The following is a 20,302-nucleotide window of genomic DNA, read 5'->3' on the forward strand; positions in this document are numbered from 1 at the left end:
AGACTGGAGCCGCTTCAAAGATTTGTAGCCCCCTCTGCAGCATCCAAGGCCACGGCCCGCCACCTGCATTATTTACAGCACAGCAGTAAACCTCTGCCTGAACACACACTTCCAAAGGCGCCTCCTCGTAAACCCCACAACCCACCGGATCATCTTAGACTTATGGCCCTGTGCAATCAGGACACCCAACACTTTGACAACACACAGCGGCACATCCATAACAACTTCTAACAAGGCAGAAAGACCTGTACCGCCCGTCCCAGGCCCTGAAGCTTAGCCCCTCGACCTGTGGCCCCGGTCAACAGGACACTGGTAACCATGTCCTGACGTATTACCACCAGACCCCTCACAAGGTGCATTCCTCCTGTGTTGCATTAACCTGTAGAATAACCTATTGGAAGATTTACTAAAGAAGATAATATTGCAATGACTGAATGACTGCGGTGTGCATGGCCTAGGGCAAATAAGTCAGGAAAAGACATTCATCTCTGACACTGGCCGCGATGGCACAACAACACCGCCCGGATGAACTCAGCCAACCTGCCAGGCCCAGCCCAACCCACGAGGCTGACCAGTGACGTCTTCCAGCCAAAGCCAACCACATCGCAGCAGCACCTATAGTTAGTCGTCGCCACCCAATCCCATTGAACTTGTGCCCCCTATAGTATGTAGGTTCTTATGACGTTTTTTGTAAATATATACGCCTGTCTTTGCTATTGTCAGACAGAGCGCTCTCGGAGTTTGCAGAGTTCTTTGCATGCCCTATTCTGATTGATAAACTCCCATTTAAGCTCACCCGCACTCTGTCTTGGCTTTATTCCCGATTTGGGAGAGTCCTTTATTGTCTCTCATTGCGGGGAGGATCGTGCTGGTTGGGGACGCGTGCCTTCAGTGGTGACCCCGAAAGCGTGATCATTATTATTATTATTCTTTCCCGACCTAACATTACCGTCCCCTTTTGGCACGAGAATCTCCGGTCGAAAAGGGATACGCACGGTGAGCCGGCTCCGGGAGGCTGCCCGCCAACGGCGACCGGTACACTAAGAAGTGTGCACTCAATAGAGAGAGGGTACGGGATCCCGGTTGAAAAATCCCCTTTGAGTACCGCTCGCCGGAGCCGGGGCTGACTGTTGAGCTGACGGCAACACTGCCTGGATGGACCCAGTTTCGGAGACTATCGGTTCAAGACGGGCACGTGAGTATTGAATGCGAGCGATTGTAAAGGGAGTGGGGAAAGAAGTGTAGGACAGGGAACGAAGAGGGGGTACGTAGATCTACTAAGGATCATCCTAAAATTTCCTTGCTTTTTCTTTGCATATGGCCATTAGGATTAAGAGGTGAATAAGAGATAAAAGTGACGGGAACCTAGCTCCGAAAGGGGGTGGAAGGCGGCGCCGCATAGTGCTATCTTGACTAGTACTGGGAATATATGAAGAAGTGGAATATAAGATAAAAGTGTTCAGCAAAAGGGGGCACTGAGAATATATTAGTGACCGCTATTACTTCTTTCTTTTCTTTTCTTTAGGGGTAGGGGAGAATAAAAAGTGAGATTAGCACAAACTTAGGGAGAAAGTAAGAGAGAAAGAGTCCTACTAGAAGGGGGGAGAGCAGGCCAATATATATATATATGCGCATCCATATATCCAAATAAGACGGACAGGGACAGCCGGCTAGGGAGGAAAGGGAGGGCAGCTTGAATTGTGAATTGAGTGTTACCAAGAGGTGTGTGCACCTCGTATGTGTCAGAGGACATTTTGATGTTGTGAATGTGTAAAACGGTTATAAATGTATAGTAGTTAAATGGTCATGGTAAGTGTGACCGGATAGAACTTTTTGAAGACAAAAATGATACAGTGAAGTGAGTGGGTACCTTTTTGATTTCCGGGTTGATATTGTCAAAATAAATGATGGGTTGCTCTTGTATGTGCCCCCAAAGAGAATAGAATAGAAACTGTGTACAGCCAGTTTTGTATTGTGCAGGCAGGGGGAAGAGCACAAAGGAGCCCATTATTGAATGTGAAGTAGAAAACGAAAAATAATATTGATAATACATCTACATTGTAGTTGCAGACACACAGAGACACACAAGTACTAAGAGGGCACAGAGATGGGGGCCGAAACACCCTTATCACATATTTGTAAGAATCTACCAGGGTACGCGGAGCGGATTAAGAAATATCACGATCAATGGATAACAGAGCTGAAGGGAGAGGGGTTGCCCCAGATATGGCCAGAGGGAGGGTCCTTTGATAAAAGTGTTCTGGATATGGTGGCCACATGCATTTGTTTGAAATACAAGGGGAAGCACTTGCATAATAGGAGGGAAATATTGGATCTATGGAGTTTGTTTGAAGAGATACCACCGCCTAAGGCACCAGCAGTAAACCCTGACCTACCATCCACCACAGACAACCCACTGATGATACAGAAAGATACTAAAGAAGTGTCAAAAGTAGAGCCACCAACTGAGGTAATAAGTTTGTACCCGATATTGAACAAACCTGTGCCCGCAGAGGGGTACAGTGACCCCACTTATGTGCCTCCCCCGACAACTACTACACCCCACCGACCAACGGCACCCCCGCCATATGAAAGCACAAGGGAGCGAGCCCAGACAAGTACACACAGGGTGGACATAGAAAAGCTAACAGATGATTTACAATCAAGGCTCTCAATAGCAAAAGATGTGCTCTCAAGGATAAGAGATATATGTGAACAAACAGCACTTAATGCTGCAAGATCAGGGCGCACGTCTAGAGCGCCGAGTGAGAATAGAACACTTGAAGACGGGTGGAAAAAAGGTGAGATACTGTTCAGAATTGAGGAAGAACCAACGCGAATAATTGAAGTAGGGGCACGAGAGGGAGGTATCAATAATGAAGAAAGGCCTGTAGGGGACAGAGAGGAACTACTATGTGATATAAGGGACGATGTAGAAGAAAGCGACAGGTTGAGCATGGCAATGGGAGGGGGAAGTGAAGGGGTGGATGGTACATGTTCACTGAGAACACTGGAATATGAGTGGACGGGGCGATTAAGGAACAGGGTGGGGAAAATGGCATTACTGGGAACCTCAGCAGCCAAAACAGGTGCAAATGCAACGACAAAAGGAAGGCTACAGCTCCCATTGATACATAGGGGAGGAGGGAGGCCGAATTATATCCCATGGGCTCAGATGGATAAAGCCAATTTATTAAAACTATTGCCCCCGTTATCAGGAGGGGCAAGTAAGTTGATATACGCCTTTGAGAAGCACACTGCTGGGGTACCCCTAGCAATAGGAGATGTGAAGAGCTTGCTCGTATCAGCAGTGGGCGATCAGGCTGAGAGAGTATGGGTTAAGGCCGGTTTCCCGGGAGTAACATTAGACTGTGACCGCCATGATGGGGCCTCCTTTAACACAGTGCGTGCCAGGGTGTGGGATGCCTTACGCGAAACATTCCCAGATACGCCAGACTTACAGTCAGTGATGCAGTGTACAATGAATGATGGGGAGGAGGCTATGGATTACATTTTCCGGGTCCAAGAGATGTGGAGAGCAGAAACGGGCACGCCCTGGTATCAATCGACATCTTTATTTTACTTCATTATAAAAAGAGGGCTCCCAAAGGAAGTGCAGAAGGCGCTCGACAAGATAGCAGGTATTGAAGCAAAGGGATGGCCTGAGATTCGGAGCATAATAGTACACCACTGTAAACGAATAAAGAAAAGGGAGAAGGAGGTGGCACAGAAAAGATTGGCAGACGAAGCGAAATTAGTACAGACAAAGTTGGTGAAGGTTGCAGCAGCAGTAGCCGCGCTCCCACACAGCAGGGAGGGAGATGACGAGGAGGAGGGGCTGATAGTGGTACAAGGAAGGATGGCAACTAATTGGGCGGGAACAGGACAGCGGCAGTGGAACGAGCAGGAGCAAGGCGGAGGTCCGCAGTGGCAAGAGTGGACCCCTTGAGGGGGACGAGGTGGGTACAGGGGCCGAAGAGGAGGTGGACCGGGGTACGGGGGAATGGGAGGAAATGGATGGCAGGGCCCTAGAGGTGCACAAGGGAGTTGCTGGAACTGCGGAAGGTGGGGGCATTACTCTAGGGAGTGCAGAGCTAGATCCAACAACGGGTTCCAAGAGGTAGAACAATATGGCCATCCCCACCCGGGGAGCCCATATGGTCTCCCAATGGGACAACAACAACTGAGAAACCCAGGCCAAGGTAATGCTGAGCAGCAACAGGGACACCAGTATAGAACACAGAACCACCCACAAAACAATGACAGTATGCAATATACGCCAGGCAACCCTTTCGCGACAACAGCAAAACGGGCCCCCGCACCAGCACCTTACAACGGCATGTCAGTGGTTTCAGGAAGTGTCTTTAATGAGGGGGGGGCGATGAGACACCCCGCATAGGACAGCCCACAGAGAACACTTGCGTGTCCAGTTCTATCTACCACCTACAATGCAGCAGAGGAACCATTGGTAGGGGCGCAAATAGGAGACAAGCAGTTCATATTCATGGTTGATTCGGGAGCGGAGAAATCATGTATCAGAGAGGGCCGGTTCCCGTTATCTAACCGGAAGTTAGAGACGCAGGGGTTCTCTGGGGCTGTAATTGAAGTTCCTTACACAGAAGCTTTGGATGTAACAGTGGGGGGTAAAACTGTGAAGGCACCCTTACTATATTATGAACATTCCCCAATAAATTTGTTAGGGAGGGATCTCCTGAGTAAACTTAACATGACCATATCATTTACCGAGAGAGGAATAGTGTGTTCTACACCCGGGATATGCCCCTTGCGTGCGATGCTGGTAGTGCAAGCCTACACAACCACACAGGAAGTACGAGGGCTGCCACAAAATGAGGAAATGTTTATTGAAGGGCTAAAGACTTTGGCCCTCATAATTCCAGAGCTAAGAAGAATGGACTGGAGGATTCCAGCGGAGTTCCTCTTCCGCCCCATAGTGTGTCCCGACACAGCACCAGGATCAGTGGTATCATTAGACTTGCACCCTGTACAGGTATCAGCGAAAAGGATCGCTGTGATTGGAGTGGACAGGGAAGGATGTGAGTGGCGTACAGTGCTGTGTACAAATGCCAACATCGCCCTACGAGAGTTAACAGATGAGGATCTCTTTTCAGACACAGAAGGGGATGGTGAGATAGTAATGGAAATAGCGATGCCCTGTGACATTTTGATTCAAGCCAGGGAAACCCCCGTCCAATTGATGGCAGTGGTAGGAGCACCGCCGTCATTTTTTGATGACGACATGAGGCTCGTACCAAATAATTTGTGGACAACAGGCCCCCATGATGTAGGGCTGTTGCATGGAATACAACCTGTGGTAATAAAGTTAAAGCAAGGAGCAATTTTGCCCCGAGTGAAACAGTATCCATTGTCCCGTGAGGCCGAAGAAGGGATAAGAGAGACCATAAATGCACTACTAGCACAAGGGATAATAGTGCCTTCAACCTCCCCATGTAACACATGTATTTATCCAATCAAAAAAGCGAAAGGAGGGTCATGGAGGATGATACAGGACTTACGCCCCCTCAATGATGTAATTCAGAAGGAGTTCCCTCTAGTCCCGAATCCTGCATCAATACTATGCAGCATCCCGAAAGTGGCATCACATTTCACAGTAGTAGACTTGAAAAACGCATTTTTCTCAATACCCCTGGCTGAAGAGAGTAGATACCTCACAGCATTCACACTGGGGGGTAAAAGATATGAACACTGCAGACTACCACAGGGATACTGTGAGAGCCCGAGCATATTCAACCGCATATTGCATGAAGACTTGGGAAACCTATCAGTTGAGAGTACGATTATTCAGTATGTAGACGATTTATTAGTGTGTGCACAAGACGAGGTAACATGCAGAAAGGATCCAACAACGCTCCTGACTCTACTGGCCAACAAGGGGTACAAGGTAGACAAGGAGAAGTTACAGTACTGCCTGACAGAGGTCTTATACTTGGGACAGCTCATATCAAAAGATGGAAAAAGAATAATTCCCGACAGGGTAGAAGCAATAAGATCAGTAGGAGAACCCACAACAGTGAAAGACATGCAGAAATTCTTGGGGATGTGCAACTATTGCCGAGCATGGATATTAGACTATGCAGCATACACAAGGCCCCTCCTACAAGCACTCAAGGAAGCACAACAGGAGAACAAAAAAATAGAATGGTCAGAAGAAATGAGCACATCATTTCAATCATTAAAAGAGCTAATTTCAAACGCTCCAGTGCTAGCAAACCCTGATTATGGACGCAAATTTTACCTATTCTCACACTGCAAGGGAACACTCATGACAGCTGTACTGACACAAAAAACGTCCCTAGGACACAAGCCATTGGCTTACTATAGTGGTACTTTGGATGCCGTGATGCAAGGGCATTTCGCGTGCGAGCAATCACTCGCTGCAGCCGCGTTCGCGATTGAGAAAAGTGCCACAATAGTAATGGGTTGCCCTGTGACATTGTTTGTGGAACATTCATTATTTGCAATACTTGAGAGGTCAAAAAGCACACTGACCACACAGCGGGCGACAGCCTACGAGATTATATTGTCTAGCGCCAACATCCATGTGGTGAGATGCAAGACAGTGAACCCCGCCACATTCATTACAGAAGCGTGCACACTAGAGGACATGCAGGACCACGATTGCGCAACCTACACAGGAGAAAGAGGGGAGGACACAGTGGTGTGTGAGAACGCACTGAGCGAGGGGGAAGTGTACTTCGTGGATGGGTCTGCATCAATTGACGTGGACACGGGAGAAAAACATGTCGGTATGGCGGTGGTGAGATTAGAAGACGGTGAGTATGAAACATTAGTTCAATACCGCCTCCCATCACATTACTCCGCCCAAGCAGCAGAACTGATTGCGCTCATAGAAGCACTACATGCAGCAAAGGGTTGTGCAGTGACAATATACACAGACTCAGCTTACATGACGACGACAGTACATGGAGGTCTAGCAAGATGGGGGCGTAGGGGATTTCGACGGGCAGACGGAACACCAGTACAGCATGCAGAATTGTTGAAAGAGTTAATTGAGGCCCTACAAAACCCTACTGCAGTAGCAATAGTAAAGTGCCAAGCACATACATCCAACACAGACGTTGTGTCTTTGGGGAACGCGGCAGCGGACGCTGCCGCCAAGGAGGCTTCCTATTTTCAGAAATATGACACAGGTGAGTACATGCTGCAGCGTAAGGCAAACGAAGAGCCCCCAGAAGGGTATAACATGATGCCCATATCACAGATACTAGAACTACAGGAAGGAGCTAGTGACGACGAAAAATTGATGTGGACAAAACGGGGGTGCAGCAAGTCGGGAACAGACTTGCTGTGGCGGCAAAATAACTCAGGGAAAGTGGTAATGCCAATCCAGTTACTAGAAATTGCATTTGAACAACTACACTTCCCTGCACATAATACCAAACAGCACATCGCAGCAGAAATACAGGAAGAATGGTTCGTGCCCTGTCTCCAGGAGCACGTGTCTCGATTAGCAATGGAATGCACAACATGCCAGATCTACAATTCAGGAATGACATTACGCACACTCCGGGGAACAATTCCTAAACCCATTGGCCCATTCAGAGAACTGCATATTGATTACGCAGACATGGGGGAAAGGTGTAATGGCGCGCGGTACATGATCGTGGTTGTGTGCCCATTCTCAAGGTGGGTGGAAGCTGGACCATGTGCACGACCTGATGCCAAAAGCGCCGCCAAGTTCCTAGTGAGGGAAATATTCCTGCGCTGGGGAATTTGTGACGTGATTCGCTCAGACAATGGCACTCATTTTGTGAATTAACTTTTCAAGGAAGTCACTGCATTATTGGGAATAAAACATAAATTGTGTTCGATTTATCATCCTCAAAGTAATGGCGTAGTGGAAAAGATGAACGGACTGCTAAAGGGCAGGTTATCAAAACTATGCTTTTCATTGAAAAAGAATTGGATCTACTGTCTGCCCCTTGCGCTATTTGAACCGAGAAATCAGCCTAGTAAAGATCACCATTTGTCCCCGCACGAAATCGTGACTGGGAGACGAATGCACACAGCACACTCCCCACTGCGCGAACACTCAGATGCACACAAGCGCCGCGATATTGGGAGAAGAATTCACGGACTATTTGAAAAAATTAACAAGGGCAGCGCGCGTAATATCAAAGCAGCTCTCCCCACCCTTCACTAGAGAAGAGGGAAACATAACAGGGTCTGTCACAGAGCCTGAGCAACAGCTACAGCTAATGCCGGGCGAACTAATTTATGTCAGGAGTTTTGTGCGTCGATGGAATGCACCACGGTTCCACGGCCCATACGAGGTAGTGTTCTGTACGCCCACAGCTGTGAAAGTGAAGGGCTTGAGGTACTGGATACACTTGACAGATGTGCAAAGAGCTTATAATAATGTGCAAGAGGAGGCAGATGAGGAGGCACAGACAACAGCAACCAATTCAACTGAACAAAATGTCTGAACATTGACTTGTGTGAGTGCGTCAGCAATAAACGTGAATGGGAAAGTGACTGATGAAGTATTGCTGCATTCTCTTTCTATATGTATTACTGGAAAAAAAAAAAAGGTTTTTTTGTTTTGGACTTATATGTGATTAATGAAGTGATCAAATTATGACTTGTTTACACCCTTGTCTGTGAATTCCCTTCCCTACAACCCTACCCGCTTCCATTACCCGGCAATATATATCGGCACTAATGGTGCCAACAAAATGTTTACATGCATGCACTTAATGCACTTTTGTATCTCAAACAGGAACTACCATGGCATCTAACAGGCAGCCTGCAACGGAAAGAATTAGTAGAATGAGAGAAATACTAAATGAGAGATGCAGATATTCGTATGAGTGCGGATTATCTATGTGCATTACGATGTTTTTTATGCTAATGTTTGGCCTGGTTACATATTGGTTTATAGCGTTCATCTCTATCGAGATGAACGAGGGGGGAGGGATTAACAGCACTGGGATCAACAGCACCACTGGGACCAATGTAACTGCAAGTGTCAATATGAGGGAAGGTGATTTTCTGGTATGGGATGGAACTAAACTTGTATGGGGTTATCACACCACACCATCCAATACTATCATATCAGAAAAGAAAGAGCCATAGGGTGGAATGCAAAACAACACAGTGTCCCCACCAGTGATGTATAGGTATAATGCTCGTAGTTTAAATGACCGAAACCCGTCTGCCATATCGTGGTTGTATGATACCCCCACCAGTCAACCTACCCCCGTCTTAAAAAACAACCTGCAAGACAAACTCAGGGACGAAAAGGACAAGATGCTAGCAGCACACGAAATCTTATATGATGAATGGGCCAGGGGGGGCGGGAATGAGAAAGGGGGGTCTATTTTTTCCCTCGCCCAGCAGGCTGGGAAGTACATAAGGAACAAGAACAACAGACGGAGAAGGGAAACCGGGAGGAGCAAGTATGATGAGTACTATGAGTTAGGATTAGATAAAATGGAAGACCCACGACACCCCCACCAGACAAATAAGTGGTATGCAGATATGAGCGCCACCGCAAAACAAACAACAAATGAGAGCTGTTATGTCTGCTCCCTCATTCCTCATGCTTCAGGTACACCCAAAGTATTGCTACCCAACGAGTTGCCAATTATAGATGCCCAATGTCTCCTTCATCTCACGCTCTGCAGGATTAAGAACACCTTCCAGGCACATGAAGTTATTTTTAAAATGCTGCAGAACGGGAAAACTTGCTACCCAAAAACGGCAGGGGTGGTATGTTTGGAGGAACCATTTTTTGTAATACAAGGGACACTTTTTTCAGACAACAAGTGGAAGGATGAAGAAGTAATGTGCAAAGCGGAAGCACTGAGAGGTGTGGCACCAGAGAAATTGCAGTGGATAAAAGAAACATGCACACCAGTATGGAAAGAACACATTTCAAAACTAACTTGGGTAACTGCCATTGAAAAACCTTTCAAACTACAGAACGAAATAGACTATGAACTGTGTTTTAAAGGAGAGGGGAAGACCTCCATGGGAACAAACAAGAACTGTAACAAGACCCTCACCATCCCAGATCTGAGAAAAGGGACAGCGGCCCTTATGGACACGTACTGGGTATGCGGCAACCAGGCATACCTACACCTCCCCCCGTCATGGAGTGGCAGCTGCTCAATGGCCACTCTGCACTCAGCCCTAATGGTAATACCAGAAAGCCACATTGACGGGAGCAAAAAAACACCGGAACGCCGGCAACAGAGTGCAGCCCAGCCAACTGCGGAGTCACAAATGTATGTCCTGTCTTCCGGAAACAAGGGAGAAGTGCTGACCCGTAACCGACGTGCATCAAACTACATATCAAAGGAATCATCAGAACTATTGGCTCAGATCCCAGATAAATATCGATTATTCAGTTCAGCAGAAACATTCTTTGCCTCACTTGTCTCAAGTGTCCAAGCAAGAGCAAACGCAAAATGGCTCCAGATAACACGCTGGGAATTGATTCAGCTGGCGAACGACACTGAAGAAGGGTTCAACGTAATAAAAGTGGAACTAAGGGCTTTACGACTGATGACCATGCAAAACAGGTATGTCCTGGACCTGTTGACGGCAATGGATGGAGGTGTTTGCCGAAAAATAGGAAGTGCCTGCTGCACTTTCGTACCTTCTGAAGACGCAGAAAATGGCTCCCTGTCCCATGTGATCGAAGCAGTCCACAACCTAGGAGAAAAAATGAAAATGGAAGGTGGAGCAGAAGACAGTACATGGTTCGATAACATCTTCTCCTGGGTCCCCTCATGGCTTGGAACAACTCTGAAATTTTTGATGCCAGCTGTGGTGTTCCTCCTTTTAATTTTTTGCCTGTGCCAGGTGGGTCTTCGAGTTTGTGCTAACTCAGTACCAAGTGGTGCAATGATGATGGTGACAATGGGCAACACCCGTGGGACAATACAAAACATGCAGGAAGTACAGGTACAAACAGGAACAGACGACACACCAAGATATCAGCTAGTGCCTATCTATCACGACAAAGATATCATAGATAAAGCGTGGCACACCACCATTAGAGAGCCCCGTGTACTAGAATGGTACCAGGAGGTGTGGGTAGACTTGGCGGGAGATGGCGGATGTATATACCTGACTTGTACCCCAGATGAATATGCCAGATGAGGGGAAAGCTTACGGGGGGTGTGCAGAGCATGGATGCCCATAAAAGGCACACCTGCATGGGACGAGGCAGTGATGGACGAAGTAGAATGTAGAAAGTTGGAGGAGTTAAAGTATTCATTACTTAAGTAATGAAAGGGGGGAAATGTAGGGGAGGAGTGGTCCAAAAGACCCCCCCCTTGCCTACATCTCCACCCCAGGTGAGGGCCATGGCTCATCGGGCGTCCCCTCCTACTACCAGGGCCCAGGTGGTGGATGACTCACCTGCTGAAGACATTGCCCGCACGCATTAAATTTAGCTAGGCCTCAGAAACCATTTTGTCTACTAAACATGGTGTGAGCTTAGCGCACTGTAGCGCGGCCCCCACCCTCGGAGAGTTTCAGTTATCCCTGTCGCCGCAGCACCCTGGCAGATCCGCTGTGAGCCCGTTCCCACGAACAAGACGGACATGAGCTAGCATAAGAGACTAACATTGTAACAGTTCACCTTCCGCAGTGTATCATCGCTCCCAGCATGACCCGGCCAGCAGGCCTGAGCGATGAAAAGAACGGTAAAATGGTCATCAGATGGCAGAAAATCTCTACATATTAATGCCAAGACCACTGGCAAAATATGCTTTTCTCCACAAAATCTCTTATATTACAAAAACCTGTAAAGTGTATAAACATAGAAAGCATGCTTCCATGATATAAGCAATGGCGAGCCCACACCACTGCAGTTGGGTACTGATAATAAAGGAGCGTACCAGGGATCTATTTGTTACGTGTATCACTGGGGAACTTACACTTCATGGTTTTGCGCCATAACCGAACTAATGCTGCTAGAGTACACGAGAAGACAAATGTAACCATACAGAGGGCTCATGTGAAGGATGCGCGAGAAAGCACTTGTCATGTGTGTATGTCTAAGCCCCATATGTGCCACCACCGTCACGTACAGTGGCGGGTCATTTTCTATGTACTCCACCAACCTTAATACTACCTCACTTACTGCAAATGTATATGCATAGAACTAATTACTGTAATTGTTAAAACATAGTGTACGAATAAGGTGCTCAGGCTGGATATAATCAAGACACACCCAGCAAAGTTGAAATGCATGTTTTAAAGTGATTCGAATAAGTAGTACAGAATGTTCAAATGTTTATGATGTTTTTACCTAAAGTCAGCAACATACAAGGAAGATACCTTTTGTGAATATGTGCAAGGCCATTTCCCCTCCCACCCTGCGAAGACTGCCAAACATGAGAACAGAGGCCCGCGCCGCGCTGCTCTACCTCCCCCAACCAGACTGGAGCCGCTTCAAAGATTTGTAGCCCCCTCTGCAGCATCCAAGGCCACGGCCCGCCACCTGCATTATTTACAGCACAGCAGTAAACCTCTGCCTGAACACACACTTCCAAAGGTGCCCCCTCGTAAACCCCACAACCCACCGGATCATCTTAGACTTATGGCCCTGTGCAATCAGGACACCCAACACGTTGACAACACACAGCGGCACATCCATAACAACTTCTAACAAGGCAGAAAGACCTGTACCGCCCGTCCCAGGCCCTGAAGCTTAGCCCCTCGACCTGTCCTGACGTATTACCACCAGACCCCTCACAAGGTGCATTCCTCCTGTGTTGCATTAACCTGTAGAATAACCTATTGGAAGATTTACTAAAGAAGATAATATTGCAATGACTGAATGACTGCGGTGTGCATGGCCTAGGGCAAATAAGTCAGGAAAAGACATTCATCTCTGACACTGGCCGCGATGGCACAACAACACCGCCCGGATGAACTCAGCCAACCTGCCAGGCCCAGCCCAACCCACGAGGCTGACCAGTGACGTCTTCCAGCCAAAGCCAACCACATCGCAGCAGCACCTATAGTTAGTCGTCGCCACCCAATCCCATTGAACTTGTGCCCCCTATAGTGTGTAGGTTCTTATGACGTTTTTTGTAAATATATACGCCTGTCTTTGCTATTGTCAGACAGAGCGCTCTCGGAGTTTGCAGAGTTCTTTGCATGCCCTATTCTGATTGATAAACTCCCATTTAAGCTCACCCGCACTCTGTCTTGGCTTTATTCCCGATTTGGGAGAGTCCTTTATTGTCTCTCATTGCGGGGAGGATCGTGCTGGTTGGGGACGCGTGCCTTCAGTAGTCACCGTCTCCTGAAACGCCGGGGTTTGAAAGTCCGTGCCTGTAGTGAGGTGAGCCCGGGTGCCACACCATAGGATCGCCTGACGGAACTCCTCATCGAGAGGGATCCTGTCCTTGAAGCAGCCCGTCGCCTGAAACCAGCGGGCGTCGAGGAACTCCTGTAGCGGACGCATCCGAAGTCTGCAAAGGGGCACAAGGTAGATGCATGAGGACATCATCCCGAGAAGGGACTTGATGGACCTCACCGTGGCCATGTCCGTGGCTAACAGGCGCCGCACCTTGCCCAGGATGGTCTTGGTCCTCTCCTCTGAAGGGGAGGCCAATTGCTCCACTTTATCGAGCTTCGCTCCCAGAAACAGTGCTACTTGCGATGGAACCAGGTGGGATTTGTGGTAGTTGATGGCGAACCCCAGCTCCGTGAGCAACCGGACGGTCCTCGCCGTATGTTCGACGGCGAGTTCCCTTGACCTTGCCCAGATTAGCCAGTCGTCCAGGTAGGGGTAGACGTGGATCCCCTGCAGGCGCAGCCGCGCCGCCACTGGTGCCAGGCACTTGGTGAAAACCCTGGGTGCCCACTTTAATCCGAAGGGTAGGGCTCTGAATTGGTAGTGGCGTCCCTGAAACACGAACCTGAGGAACTTCCTGTGCCTTTTTAGAATGGGGATGTGGAAGTAAGCATCCTCCAGGTCCAACGACGATAGGAAGTCGCCTTCCTCCAGCTGTCCCAGCACGTGCTGGAGGGTGACCATCCTGAATTTCTGCGCCTTGATGTATTTGTTTAACCGACGCAGGTCCAGGATGGGGCTCCAACTGCCTCTCTTCTTTCTGACGAGGAAGCACCTTGAGTACACTCAGAGCCCCGGAGCCTCCTGGGGACGAGCTTGATGGCACCTTTCTTGAGCATCGCCTTTACCTCCAACAGCAGTTGAGGGACGTGATTCTCCTTCCTGGCCACGGGAGGAATGCGAGGGCACTTCTTTTGGAATTCCAGCGTGTGCCCGTTGGCCAGGGTTTCCAACACCCAACGATCGGTGGAGATGGACTCCCACACTCTGACGAACTTCGTCAGCCGGCCTCCCACCGGGGGTGCTTGGAAGCGGCCTTGCCGCCTTGGCCTCCTTGGCGACGACGGCGGGATCCCCCTTGCTTGCCGCGACCTCTGTAGGCCTCCTGGGAAGATGAGCGGGCCGGCTGGTGGTAAGTGGAAGAGCCACCGCTGGATCCTTTGGAGGCACCCTGTCTGCCTCCGCGGCTCCGAAAGGGCCGTCGCTGCTGAAGCACCCCAAGGGCCCGGCCCGTCTCTGAGTCGGTCTTGATGGCCTGTAGAGACTCGTCCACCGCCTTACCAAAAAGGTTGTTGCAGTCGAACGGCATGTCCAACACTTTGGTCTGGATGTCCTGGCGAAAGTCTGTCGCCTTGAGCCATCCTCGTCGTCGGAGGCAAACTCTGTTGCCCAGTTGGCGAAATCCGGTATCGGCAATGTCCGTTGCCACCGTTATGGCGTGATCCGATGCCACCTCGCCCTCCTGCAGAATTTCTAGGGCCTCCGCCCTTTTGTCATCAGGCAGGAAATCTAGCAGGGGAGCTATCTTGAACCAGAGCTCCCTGTCGTAGCGGGCCACAATCGCTAAGGCATTGGCCGCCTTAATCGTCGTCGCCGCCGACGAGATAACTCGTCGTCCCATAGAGTCCAACTTCTTGCCCTCGCTATCCAGCGGGGAAGTGGAAGTTGAAGCTGCCGCGCCCGCTGCCTTCTTCTTAGCCGCTGCCGAGACGACCGAGTCCGGCGTAGGTTGGGATGAGGCACAAGGGGGCGGCATCGGGAACTCGCTACTTCTTCTCGTACCTGTCCCTCTTGGCGGGTGTCGTTGAAGGGTTCTTGAGGACAGTAAGCCCCTCGTCCCAGATGTCGTCGAGTAAAGGCACCACGAGGACCGTCTTCCTCTTGGCCTCTCGTCGTTGGTACAGAAACCCCTCCTTTTTCTGTTCTTCAGGGCAGAGCTGGAAGAGCTTGGATGCCCTGGTTATCATGGCGTGGAAAGAGCCAACCTCGTCGGCTGGGGACGCCCGCGGGGCGGGGGGTGACGACGGGATGTCCGCTGTGTCATCGCCGCCGTCATCGTCCATCCCTGTCGCCGTATCCGTCGCCGTATCCTCTCTAGGGTCCAGCGAGGGGGATGAGGGGTCCAACGGTCTCGCAGGCACGAAGGGCGGAGCGGGGTGGACTCTCCTCCGCTTGTTCGGAGGTCTTTCCGATGGGCCTGGTTCTGGCTCCTCCGTCGGGGTGCGTGGTAATCTAGTCCTTATCTCGGTACATAAGGATTGGATTGCCAGCAAAATGGCCGCCAAGCTATCCTGGGGCTCGGGCAATGGCTGCGACGGACGTGATGGCCGCTCCACTGGGCCCTGTTCGTCGTCATCGTCGCTATCTTCGATCACGTCAGCAGGGACCGTCCCCAGCAGGGACCGACCTCTCGTTGAGGTTTATGAACCTCTCGATGAGGCCTATGGACCTTTCGTTGAGGCCCTTCTCGGTCTCCACCAGTTCCTCCTCAGAGGCTGATTCCGAGTCTGTAATGGCCACCGCCCCCCCCCCTCTTTTTCAGCCAGGGGCTTTACGGGGGTCTCAGCGATGGGCTGGAAAGAGGATTCTCTCCGTGGTGGCAGGGATACTCTGGGCCCAGAGGCCGTTTCCACTGGCGTAGTCTCAGCCGGCTCCGCCAGGGTCGCAGCGACCACTTCGGTAGAGGGCTTAGCCGGGTGGATCAAAGCCCTCACCACCTTAAGTGCGTCCTGGGCCTTTGCCTTGGGGGAGGGTCAGCGCCTCACCCCCCCCTTCAAGATCGACTGGGTCTGCTCCAGCGGCCTGCCCGGGTTCTCGGACTTCCTCTTCCCCGAACCAGAGTGCCGAACGTGCCGGGGAAGTAGCGCCCTGCTTGGCAACCGAAGAGCCCGACCTTTCAGCGCTCCCGGTGCCCGCGGACTCGCGGTGCTTGGCCTTCTGTTGGGCCCCCGTCGCCGGGGTGCCCTCACAGGACTTAGAAGCCCGCTCAGACTTCTTCTTTGTCTTCTCACCTGCTGTGCCCTTCTCCAGCCAGGTGGCGAGGCGGGAACGACGATCTTGTTTGGTCCGTTCCGAAAGGTCCTTGCAGAACGCACAGTCCTTCTCCAGGTGCGTCTTGTCCTCATGGAGGCAGTAGAGACATCGCAAATGCTCGTCTTCCTTGAGAACGTTATAGAATCCGCATCCAGGGCAGTTCCTGAACAGCTTGGATCCGGGCGTCGAGCTCCCCTTGTCCTGGGCCATGTCCGTTGAGGTAGGCCGCAGATCTTCCAGAATCCTCCAAGAAGTGTAAAGTCGACGAAAACGTCACCCTTGAGGGGCGTAGAAGAAATCCGAAATGGGTCCCCGTTATCGGAAGCAGAAACGGTGGAGCTTGAGGCTCGATTAAACCGAAAAAATGAGAAATTCTCCTGAAAAAGTGTGAAAACTCAGTAAAAAAAACTCGAGCGCTAAACACGAGGACTCCCAACACTTGAGCGTGCGGTACAAATCTGAGGATGGCTGCCAGAGGCGGGGCTTAGGGAGAGGGCAGTAATTGGCTGGGAGCAGTATGACCCAGAGATCAGTGATTGGTTACTACTAAGAAAGACAGATCAGAAACGAAACTGATACTGATTTTTTCTTTACCGAGGATTCCGAGCCTGACGACGGGGAATATTCATGAGCATGTGAATCCATGCAAGACCACATGCTGGAGAAAGCAGTCAGATATATGGGTGAATCCCACTCAACACCATTATGGAAAATCAAACTACAGTTTTTTGCAGTGGAAGGGGTTATGGTGAGCTCAAAATTTTCTCAATAAGTAAGTGGAAGAAGTGAATTATATTGGGATGTGCCGTTGGCAGCCGTAGCTGCAAAACAGGACATAAAAAGAACAAGAGATCACCAAAATCATGGCACTTAGAGCAGATGTCCACTCTTCGATTGAAGAACTTAAAGGTAAAATGTAACAATTGGTGGACAGAAGGGAAGCAATGCAGACTAATCAAGTGACAGCTGATCTATTACAGACAAAGTATGAGGCACTTACAGACAAAGTATGAGGCACGTCTTAAATTGGAACCTTGTAACACCAATCTTGTACCTCAAATAGATGGAATTAAAAACAGAGAGACCATGAGAAATCTGAGAATGTTTGATGTACCGGATATATCAGGTGAGGGACCAGCGCAGGTGAAGTTATTGGTGAAGGACAATGTACAAGGTTTATTTCAAGATAAAGATGGTATGGATCTGAAAATTGATACATCACAGAAAGGAGACAGAGGAGAAGAGCCTAGATGCAGTTGTTAGATGTCATAAATGACCAGACAAGGACTGCATCCTAAATGAAGTGAAACAAAGATGTAATTGAATCTAAGAAGAAAAAATATACATCTTCCAAGATTTATCTGCCATTGACCGAAAGAAAAGTGATTAATTCAGGGGGCTAAACTTGTTGCCCTGTGATAAAAATATTTTAAAAAGACAGGGTTACTCCTTTACCCTGATTTTTTGACCTGCATGAGGGCTCCTATACCTGATCAATCCTGGAGATTAAACAAATCACACATACTTTTATTTAACCAGCTGAAATCTCAAAAAGGATCACATAGAGGGAAGAAAGATGAGAATGCAAGGAGTATGCAAGTTAAAAAATTTAACCCACGCCAGGGAGGAGAAATGGACTAGAGCAATTTCCTCAGTTTAAGTATGACAGTTACAACAGACTGAGATTCTGACAAACATATGCAACAGAGTGTGACTTATAGGGGGGGAGCTTGACTGGCTTGCCAATCGAGGATGGGATTCAGTTATTTCTGCACGTGAGGGAGGATTGTATACAAGTTATATGTGATGATGGTTCTTATTTTAGCCTTGAGTGGTCTAAAAATCTAGAAGATTCACAGAAATTAGAGTATTTTCTTAAAGGACAAAGTCCAGGATGGATACGTTTTTTGCTGTACGAGGAGCTGGGGATGCAGAGATTGATATTGGCTTTCCTATATTCCTTGGATTTTATTACTAAAGATTCTTGGTGGTGGTTAATTTTGTTGGGATCAGATCTGTACTTGTTATTTTATGTTATGTTACCTAAATTCATAAAGCACACGGTCGCCCATAGGCATCATGGTGCTGGTGATGAAGCTGCTCGCTAAGGGAAAAACAGTAGAGAGCCAGAGAACTAGAAAAGAGTGGTTTTCAAAGCTTTTCTGAAAGTCAGATGGTTGGAGATGGATTTGAGTGGCAGTGGGAGGGTGTTCCAAAGCTTGGCTGCAGCAATGGAAAAGGCTCTGCCACCAAGTCTCTTCCGTTTAAACCGCGGAACCATAAGTAGATTGGAAGCCAATGAACGAAGATTGTGTTCCGGATTATATCGAGAAAATTTGGATTGAAGGAACTCGGCTCCTGAGTCGTGAATTGCCCGATGGATAATACACAGTGCCTTAAAATTAACTCGCTGAGCCAATGGGTGCCAATGGAGTCGGCAGAGCACTGGCTAAATATGGGCACCATAGGGAGAGCCAGTGGCTAGTCTAGCTGCCAAGTTCTGCATCCGTTGAAGCCATTGGAGAAGGCCAACTGGTTGGGACAGGTACAAGGAGTTGCAATAGTCCAACCGTATGAGGACTAGCACAGCCACCATGGGAGGATGCATGACTTCCGGAATCATAGGCAGCACCCTCTTTAGAACCCTGATCTGGTGGTGAGCGCACTGACACACAGCCGTAACCTGATTTGACATTGATAAGGAGGCAGAAAGAATAACCCCCAGGTTCTTCACTTTATTGACTGGACTAGGCAGAGGACCCAACGACGTGGGCCAGAAAGCAGGGGTCCATAATGAGGGGTTGGGGTGGCAACCCACCAACATCACCTCTGTTTTATCGCTGTTGAGCTTGAGCCAGTTTTGGTCCATCCATACGCCGACTGCCTTTAAACAGTCATGAAGACAAGCTGAGACCTCAGTTTGATCCTGATCTAGACGAATCAGGATTTGAGTATCATCAGCGTAGGAATAAAAATTGAGTCCATAGGAACGAATGAGGCAGACCAGCGCCCAGATATAAATGTTAAACAGAATCGGGGAGAGAGAGGATCTCTGAGGGACACCACAGGTAAGGACACAGGGGGGAGAGAGAAAAGGGGGCATAGCAAGAAGGTAAACCAGGCAAGGACAGAGCTGTAAATCCCAATCTGTGCTAGACGTGAAAGAAGGATTTTAGTGACAGAGATTGCAGCCATATTTTTGTTATCTATGTCAATGTTGGGGTAAAACATAAGATGGTTGATAGTTCAATATTATGTTACAATTATGCTCTTCTAAGAGGTTTAGGGTAAAAGAAGCAAGTCAGGTAAGAATAAAAATCAGGACGAGGGGGAGGAGTTTCTTGCTTGCAAATAAACTAAACCTGGTTAATAATGAGCTCCCAGACACACTATGGATGGTGGACAGAAAAAGTGAGTGTCGGAAGGTGTCTCGCGCTCAAACCACAGAGTTAAAAAAAAAAACTAAAGTACAGTTTAGAGTAACTCCAATATTCAGTTAAGTAATGTCTCTTTTAATTCTTGATGTGTTTCGACCACAGGTCGTTTTCAAGGCCTCACAATTGTATATTAGACTGCCCTTTCTTGAGATAGTAGCTTGACAGATGTCCAAATGTACTATAATAGCAGTCTGGTCTTAAACATCATCTGATATATTATTCATCTGCATCTGGTGCGCCAATGTTCATAATCTATTGACTGTTGACAGATTCTAGAATGTGTCCTATAGACTTCCTTAAATCAAAAGGGATTGAATTTGCAATATAAACAGTCTCTCCTTGCCCAGGAATTTATTTAAATAAAATGTTCTTGATGTTTTATTTGTACAGTAGACTCATTATGGGAGAGGACATGATAAAGACTTTAAAAGGTTGTGAATTGGAGCATCCT

Source organism: Ambystoma mexicanum, chromosome 7p (genome assembly GCF_040938575.1).
Source record: "Ambystoma mexicanum isolate Mex_15411 chromosome 7p, UKY_AmexF1_1, whole genome shotgun sequence".
Lineage (NCBI taxonomy): Eukaryota > Metazoa > Chordata > Amphibia > Caudata > Ambystomatidae > Ambystoma > Ambystoma mexicanum.